The sequence below is a fragment of the Octopus bimaculoides genome, chromosome 7 (genome assembly GCF_001194135.2).
Source record: "Octopus bimaculoides isolate UCB-OBI-ISO-001 chromosome 7, ASM119413v2, whole genome shotgun sequence".
Lineage (NCBI taxonomy): Eukaryota > Metazoa > Mollusca > Cephalopoda > Octopoda > Octopodidae > Octopus > Octopus bimaculoides.
The window spans coordinates 89,346,324-89,355,303 of record NC_068987.1 but is presented as its reverse complement, the minus strand read 5'-3'; the positions used below and the strand labels follow the sequence as shown (position 1 = coordinate 89,355,303).

The window sequence follows — 8,980 nt, the reverse complement described above, 5'->3', positions numbered from 1 at the left end:
TATACACACACACACACGTGTGTGTGTGTGTATATAAAGTGATTGGCATTAGGAAGGGTATCCAGCTGTAGAAACCATACCAAAGCAGACAAAACTAGGCATATTTTTCTGACTTGCTAGCTGGCAGAATCATTAGCATGCTAGGTGAAATACTTAGTGGTATTTTGTCTGTTGTCATGTTCTGAGTTCAAACTCCACCGAGGTCGACTTTGCCTTTCATCCTTTCAGGGTCAATTAAATAAGTATCAGTTATACACTGGGGTCAATGTAATCGACTTAAAACCCTTTGTTTGTCCCCTCTATGTTTAGACCCCTGTGGGCAATAAAGAAATAAATAGGAAGGACATCCCACCATAGAAACTATGCTGAAGTAATTGTTTGAGTATGAGATAGTCCTCCAACCTGTCAAATTCTGTCAAACCATCCAGGCCTTACCAGCATGGAAGAAAAAGCTTAAGAGATGATGATGATAATACACACACATACACATTCTCTATCTTTCTCTCACACATACAGAAAGGATATTAGTGAAAATCCTTTGCCCAGTACAGAAGCAGGATGCTCACGTAGGGCTAGCAGTGAGTACTCTGTGAATGGTCAATGCAACACTGAAGCTGTGGTCTATGAAGCAGAGATGGTGTCCAACAGTAGCAGCAGTAATGAAAGGACTCTCTCTCTCTCTCTCACACACACACGTACGAAGAAATATGTTGGAGCAAAGGACAACCCATTTAAGGCCAGGCTAAATAATCACAGGTCTTTTAGGATCTCAGAGAAGCACAACATTACAATATTAGCTAGCTATATATGGCAATTAAAAAGAGTAAATGCCATATAAAATTAGCAGGAAGCTGCTGGAACAACCTGAGTCTTACCTGAAAGGACAATGACACAAAAAAAATTCACACAATCCAGTTGTCTTCCTGATTTCAAAGAGTGAAATGTTTAGCTGCTGCCCCTATGACAAAAAATTAATTTTGAAAAAGTGGTTTATTTGTTTGCAGACTTGAGAATGGAAAAGTCATATGCAGGCACAGCTGACCCATTTTGACCACTGCTGGAACTGTACAAGGGGTAGCAACTCTTCTTTCCCTTCCAATATTTTTCACCATCAAACTGACCAAGACTGTATATTTACCTCCATCATAGAGTGACCAATGGTTCCACTTCTATAAAGTGCTAAGCCTAACAGACAACTCCTCAGACTCCAATAGCCACGGACATATAACCTCTTTTCAAACTGGAGATAGAAAACCATTACGATCAGTAAATTTTGTAAACAATCAAATATATTGTTTGAGCCTTAAGTGGGACGGGTTATCACCCTAAGACCGGTCCGAATTAGCAAATTTTTACGGCCCTAAGCGATGAAGGGGGATTACCACCCTTAGGTTGGTTTGTGTCCGCAACTATTTTTTATATGACCCTAATCAACGAACGGGAAATCACATACTTGCAGCAGGTAACGTTTAAGATGCGGACAAGGACTGTAGATCTCATTTCTGGAGTTTAAAGGGGTCTTCGGGTCAAACGAGTCTCATAGGAGGTGGAGATGTATGTACAGATGTATGCATGTTTGCACATGTGTATGCAAGTAATATGATGCAGTGCATGTATGCATTTATTTATTTGAAGAGCAGTATTAATGGTAGGAAAATTTTTGCAGTCTATAACCATTTTTCTTTAGGGTTTGAGCTTCAATCCTATTCAGCTGATTTTACATTTCATTCCTTGAGTGGAAGTACCAATTCACTATGCTTTCTGAATTAGTGGCATTGTTCCAATGTAAGAAATCGCTATACATATTTGATGGTCATGCATGAACAAACCATCATTAAAAGAGCATAAAATGAATGGTTGAACAACCTCAAAAATTGGACAGACAGGCAGATGGTGGAAAACCTGAAGTTTGGCTGATGACCAAAAGAGATGTTGGGAAAAGGTTGTATCTCTTGCTGTGCCCCTATGCCCTTCATAGGCTATTGATTTTCACTGATATTTTTAAAACTAATAAGCTTCCATTTTATACTTGCGTTTCTTTTTTTTTGATTCTCACTGTGAAATGCTAAAACACAAGACAAAAAATACTCTCTCCTCTGCTCTTTATTTATACCTTATAAATGAATAATCCATTCTTTTATCTATACATATAAATTTGACAGGGGAAGTTCATTCTTGTCTTGGGATTCACGGTCAAACGGCTGGGGGAATTGTGTGAAAAATTACACAGATGTGTAGAATGATCCAGTGGTGTTGCTGGGCTTTGTACTTTTTCATAGCTCCCATGGTTACCGAGATAATCTACTATAATAATACTCTTGTGTTTATGAATGAGAAAGGAAGCGGTGATAGATGAATAAGGAAGGAAGGGGTGATGTCATACTTGGTAGTGGGATGATAAAAATTGTACGCTGAAAAAATAAATCAGACAGCGTTTCAGCTCTGTGTGAATGTATGTGTGTGCATGTAAAAGGGAGAGGTATGTGAATGTGTGAGTGCGTGTTTGTTAAATGAAATAAGATAACAAAGCCAAGGCAATCTGAGCATGTTTTTGAGCTCCATGTGTCTGACACATGTGGGCATGCCAACAAAGTCAGAAAGCATCACAGCTCCCATGATTTTCAGAAACATTTTTTTCATTCTCAGAGTTGCTGAAGCATGGAACAAACTACTTGCATCAGTTGTTAGTTGCCGAGACATTGCATCCTCGAAAACCTCCATGATTCCTGAAATTCGCCAACACTACACCTGACATCTCCGCCTCCATACACATGCACACATGTATATAATGACTCATATACTGTTCACTTTCCTGACTTTTGTACATAACTCTATGTACCATACATACACCTTTAATGAGTTGTAGTGCACCTGAGCACTGTACACAATAATTTTATTATTATTATTATTATTATTAAATATTCTAGCATTTTTCCTACTCACCTCAAAGACTTATGACACACTTGCAGACGGTTCATATATACCATTCTCAGATCACATCAGCAACAGTTCTACTTCTCTTCATTCGCAGAGCTGTTGAAACAAATACCAGTAATATATGAGTGTCATGAAAATTAGTTATACTGGTTTTCTCTTTTTCTTTTTCAAAATTATCAGTGTCTCATCAAAAGAAAAACAGTTTATTATCAAATCTACTAAGGATGAAGGTGGCTGTGGTGATGGTGGTGGTGGTGATGGAATTGAAGGAAAGGTTACATTATAAGCACGATTATCATGGCTTAAGCTCACCACAACCACCATCATCATCATCATCATCACTCCTGGACTGTCTCAAGTCCTCAGACTCACAGGGTCGGTCACCCGGTTTCTATAGTAAATAAGTGACTGAAATCACAATGTTCCCTCTGAGAGGGTCACCAGCTGGACACAGGGTTCCTCATTTAATGGTTAGTGGACTGGAGTAATGTGAAATGCTCAAGAACACAATGCACCACCCAGTCCAGGAACTGAACCCATGATCTTAGAATCATGAGTGCACCACCCTAACCACCAGGCCATGTGCTTTTCACCTAAACCCACAAAAAGACCCCCCACTCCTCCAATAGAGCAAGCAAGCAAAACATTCTCATTGACTTCACCAGTGCAGTGAGCCATGGTACCTACTTACAGCTAAATGGACTGAGTCATTTATGAGAAAGAGTCCTGGACAAGGATTCAGCTCAATGCCAGGGACAGGAAATGAACGTCCATTCAATCTCTGGGCTGGTTGTTTCACAGACTCCATCAACTCATTCATCCATGGCTCATAAAACAAATCAATACTAACTACTAGTTAACACCATTATACCACTTCTGCCACACTAACTGTTACTACTATCACTGCTACAAGGGAGCTTCTACTTGACCACATGATCTTCTAGAAATAGCAGCCATATTTCCTCAGATTGCACTCTATTATCTTAAAATAGAAGGACACACTAGAAAATTTAGTCCCAGATGTACAAAAAGACTGATACTCACAAGTGGAATGCTTCTGGTCAAAGAAAAGGTACATCGAGGCTGACCTAGGGCTAAACAACCATAAGCCTTACTAACACACTGTTTTTACAGCTAAACACATACAGGCACATATTACTTTATATATATATATGATTATTATTATTATATATCACAGCTATTGTTCTACATGCAAACACACATACACCTTAATACATATACCTTAACACACACATATATAAATACACATCCACCTTCATACGTCTACACATACATTGACAGCCACATTCACTCAGTCTTGCTGTTCTCCCAACAGAAGCTGTTGTTCAATAATTATTAATACAGACTGCAGTCACTGCTGAGAACAGCAAATTCAACAACCTGATTGGTTGGATCACTACCTTAAAATAAACCTCTGTACACACACACATATATATATATATATGTCTGTGCGTGTTTGTATGTAAATGTATATATCAAGATGAATTAAACTAATGTAAGGATTTGTTGTATAAGTTGGCAAACCCTACACCAAACCTGAAGCAGTACAGCTAATGAAAAACTAATAAAGAACAAGAGATAATAGCTCGTTATGAGTTCACCAATTATTCATATAAATCTGTTGACAAATGTTGGTAACTAACTATAAGAATGTTGCAACGAAATCAAGCTGTGCCATTTATAATTACACAAAAGGAAATCAGGGGAAATACTGAAGGTTGGAATTCAAGTACAAACTTGTTCTCAAGTCACATTCTTAAAAATATGAAGACAAGTTGATTAAATCCAGTTATGCGGACGTGAATAAGCTAGCAACTTGGACTAGAGAGAGTCTGTAGATGAAACATATAGCAGGAAGAATGGACAAAATCAACTCACACAAAACAAACTGATAAATATTATGCCTTGTAAAATAAAGGGTAGGTAAAGTCTTCTTTTATTTATTTATTATTGTTATAATTTTTTTCCATAATCTTTGTGTTTTCATTTAATTGTTGCTTTTCTTTTTCTTCCTTTTCCTCTATTCAATGTGTTGTTCATGTGTTTAGCCTCTTCAGTGAATCAACAAACCTCCTCCTTATAACCTACCCTGTTATCTTTCTACTAGTTGTGATGGTTAGATTTAGCAAATCTTGGTTCATAAAAGTATAACTACCAATTAAATCGACTGTTGTACGTATGATAAAAGAAAGGATGAAATGTGATGTCAACCTGGAAGGAAAGTCAAAGTCCACCTTGGTGGGATTTTAAAAAAGCATAAGGTATTTTAACTAAATAGCTGACATTCTAACTGGTCTATTACCCATGAAATAATAATAATCCCTTCTACTAAAGGCACAAGGCCTGAAATTTTGGGGGAGGGGACTAGTCAATGACATCGATCCCAGTATTTCACTGGTACTTAATTTATTGACCCCGAAATGATAAAAGGCAAAGTTGACATCAGTGAAGTTTGAACTCAGGACGTAACACGGATGAAATGCCATTTAGCATTTTGCCCAGCATGCTAATAATTCTGCCAGCTCACCACCTTAATAATAATAATACTAATAATAACAATTACAACTTTGCATGTAATTTATAAACTTGCCTTATTATCAATATCATCATCATCAACATAGTCGTCAGCAATCAGGTGCCCTTCCTGTGTCCAGGGTTCAACTTGCCAAGAACTCTCCATTTCTATTTTAGATCATCTTTGGAATTTGCATTTCTTTGGGATAATATATGATGTGGCTCCAGAGCATTTCACAATAACTTGCTGATGCCATCTTCTGTGTCTCGACTCACCCTGTCTTATGGCATGTCATCTACCCAACTCTTATGCCTTCAAGTCTGTCTGGTTCTTCTCCACCCTGCCAGCTCCCTGCCTTTATAATAATAATAATAATAGTAATAATAATAATAATAATAATAATAATAATAATGTCTTGGTATAAAAGATGGGCTACAGCAAATATTCTGCTTAATACCACAGATTTGCTTGTTAGTTGTTTGACCTTAACCAGTTGAGCATGTCCCTTGGTGGCTGACGATATGTGCATCTCTGATCATGAGCAGAAGTAGTGGGGGAGCATCATAGCCATGTGTTGAGAGGAATTCTTTGGGGTTTGAATAATTCACCTATGGAAACATGGGTGTTTTACTCAACATCCTTAAACAAACCTTATTCAGGGACCTTTTGAGCAGGATAAGCTACTCGACCTGAAGAAAATTCTAACTAGACCCCCACCTGCGAGGTCATGTGCTGTTTATATTTGATATGAGATCACCATGTCGTGCACATATGGTTGTGATGCATGTGCCTGGTGTACCCTTATCAGACAGGTAGTCCTGATGGGTATAATGGGCTTCGTATATTTCACCCCAGTGTCACCTTGATGGCATGCACTGCTCTCTCACTCAATAATAATAATGATGATGATGATGATGATAATAATGGTTTCGTATTTGACCACAAGGGCAGCAATTTTGGGGAAGGGAATGAGTCGATAACATTGACCCCAGTGCGTAACTGGTACTTATTTTATCGACTGTGAAAGGATGAAAGGTAAAGTCGACCTCAGCAGAATTTGAACTCGTAACATACTACTAAGCATTTTGCCCAGTGTGCTAACGATTCTGCCACCATACTGCCTTCTTATTAGTAATAGTAATTATAATAATACTAATCATCATCATCATCATCGTCATCGTTTAACGTCCGCTTTCCATGCTAGCATGGGTTGGACGACTTGACTGAGGACTGGTGAAACCGGATGGCAACACCAGGCTCCAATCTAAATTTGGCAGAGTTTCTACAGCTGAATGCCCTTCCTAACGCCAACCACTCAGAGAGTGTAGTAGGTGCTTTTACGTGTCACCTGCACGAAGGCCAGTCAGGCGATACTGGCAACGGCCACGCTCGAAACGGTGTCTTTTATGTGCCACCCGCATAAGCCAGTCCAGGGGCACTGGCAATGATCTCGCTCGAAAATCCTACGGAAGCCAGTCAGGCGGTACTGGAATAATAATATAATAATACTAATAATAATCCTTTCGCTATAGGCACAAGGCCTGAAATTTTGGGGGAAGGAACTAGTTGATTATATTGATTAAAACAGACTCCTAGGGAATCTGAATCAAACTGTTTTGATTTATACATGTAACTCCCAATAAATATGTTGGGTGCCCTTCTTTCATTTGTCTACTCGCTCATATATATATATATATATATATATATATATTCGTGCGGGTGACACGTAAACGCACCCACTACACTCTCTGAGTGGTTGGCGTTAGGAAGGGCATCCAGCTGTAGAAACTCTGCCAAATTAGATTGGAGCCTGGTGTTGCCATCCAGTTTCACCAGTCCTCAGTCAAATCGTCCAACCCATGCTAGCATGGAAAGCGGACGTTAAACGATGATGATGATATATAGATAGATAGATACACAGGATGCAGTGAATATATTGTTGTCTAAATTACGCAAAAATGAAAATAACATTGACATCTCATTTTAGCAGATATGTTTACCAAAATTACTTAAAATATCTTGAAATACTAAAGAGTAAATTCATTCAATACAATCACCATTGGCTCCAACCATGGCCTCCAGACGACTTTGGAATCTCTTGCAACTCTTCTGGATGATCTCCTTGTTTAAGTTGGTGAATGCTGCCATAATCCTTGCCTTCAGTTCATCTTTGGTGTTACAAGGAGTTTTGTTTGAGTCTCACTCAACTGTGCTGGACACATGATAATGAAGAGGGTTGCAGTCAGGGGAGGTAGGTGGCCAGATGTTAGGGGTGATGTGGTTGCAGAAATTGTCTGACACCCATGATTGGGTTCTCCTGTTTGTGTGGCATGGTGCAGAGTCCTGTTGCCAGACACAGGGTCTTCCAGCAGCCACCCTCTTCATCCAGGACACTACCTCCTCCAGGCACTTGTTGTAGGCCTCTGTGTTGAGTCTAAGGCCATGTGGGAAGATAAATGGAGGCATGACGTCACCATCACTAGTGATCACTCCAAACACCATGAGGCTGACTGGATGTTTAATTTTTATCACTCTCAGTACATGTTTTGGGGACACAGCAGGCCAACGGTTGTTGAGTATTCACCATCTGTTGCTATTGGAGCTTCTTGTGCAAATGCCAAGCAGTACAGCATGCCATTTCCAAATTTCTGGCAGAATGAATTGCATTATTGTGCAGTTTTACTCACAGACAGTGCCCAACTGACCCTACCATACTGTGTAATTGACAAAATCAAAAACAATGCACATGTGCGAAATTAAAAATATTAAATGGCAATAATTTACCTATAGCACCCTGTGTGTATGTGTCTTTGTCCCCCACCACTGCCTGACAATCAGTGTTGGTGTGTTTACATTCCCATCACTAAGCAGTTCAGCGAAACAGATCAATAGAATAAGTACCAGGCTTTAAAAAAAACATAGGTCCTGGGGTCAATTCATTCGACTAAAATATTCCTCATGGCAGTGCCCCAGCATGGCCGCAGTCTCATGACGAAACAAGTAAATGACCAAAGATAACAAAAGGATGGTAGATAAGAAAAGAAAAATAGAAAAAAGAGAGAAAAGACCAGGTTTGGTTAGTATAGAGCAGGACAGGGCAGAGCTGCTCTGTACTTGTCAGATTTGGACATCGTCCAGGGCCTTTAGGATCCACTTGAAATTCTTTGGTCCCAGGACACTTTGCAGGACTATGAGTTACTATTGGTCGGATTTCGTATCCAACCCATCACTCTTCTCAGAAAGCAGGCTGCATGCTGTTACTTGTATGATTTGGGAATATCAGTTCAAACTGTTTGGCTATCATCATCGTTTAACGTCCGCTTTCCATGCTAGCATGGGTTGGACGATTTGACTGAGGACTGGTGAAACCGGATGGCAACACCAGGCTCCAGTCTGATTTGGCAGAGTTTCTACAGCTGGATGCCCTTCCTAACGCCAACCACTCAAAGAGTGTAGTGGGTGCTTTTACGTGTCACCCGCACGAAAACAGCCACGCTCGAAATGGTG

General features: G+C 39.5%; 1 protein-coding gene across 1 annotated transcript in view; it reads left to right on the top strand.

The window, feature by feature from the left end:
* Positions 1–4,354: 4,354 nt before the first annotated feature.
* The window catches only part of LOC106870572 (myb-like protein D), a 16,033-nt gene continuing 11,407 nt past the window's right edge, over positions 4,355–8,980 (top strand). The window contains exon 1 of the mRNA XM_014916698.2: positions 4,355–4,877. The gene's annotated coding sequence lies outside the window, so the exon portion shown is untranslated. The remainder of the gene's footprint in view (positions 4,878–8,980) is intronic.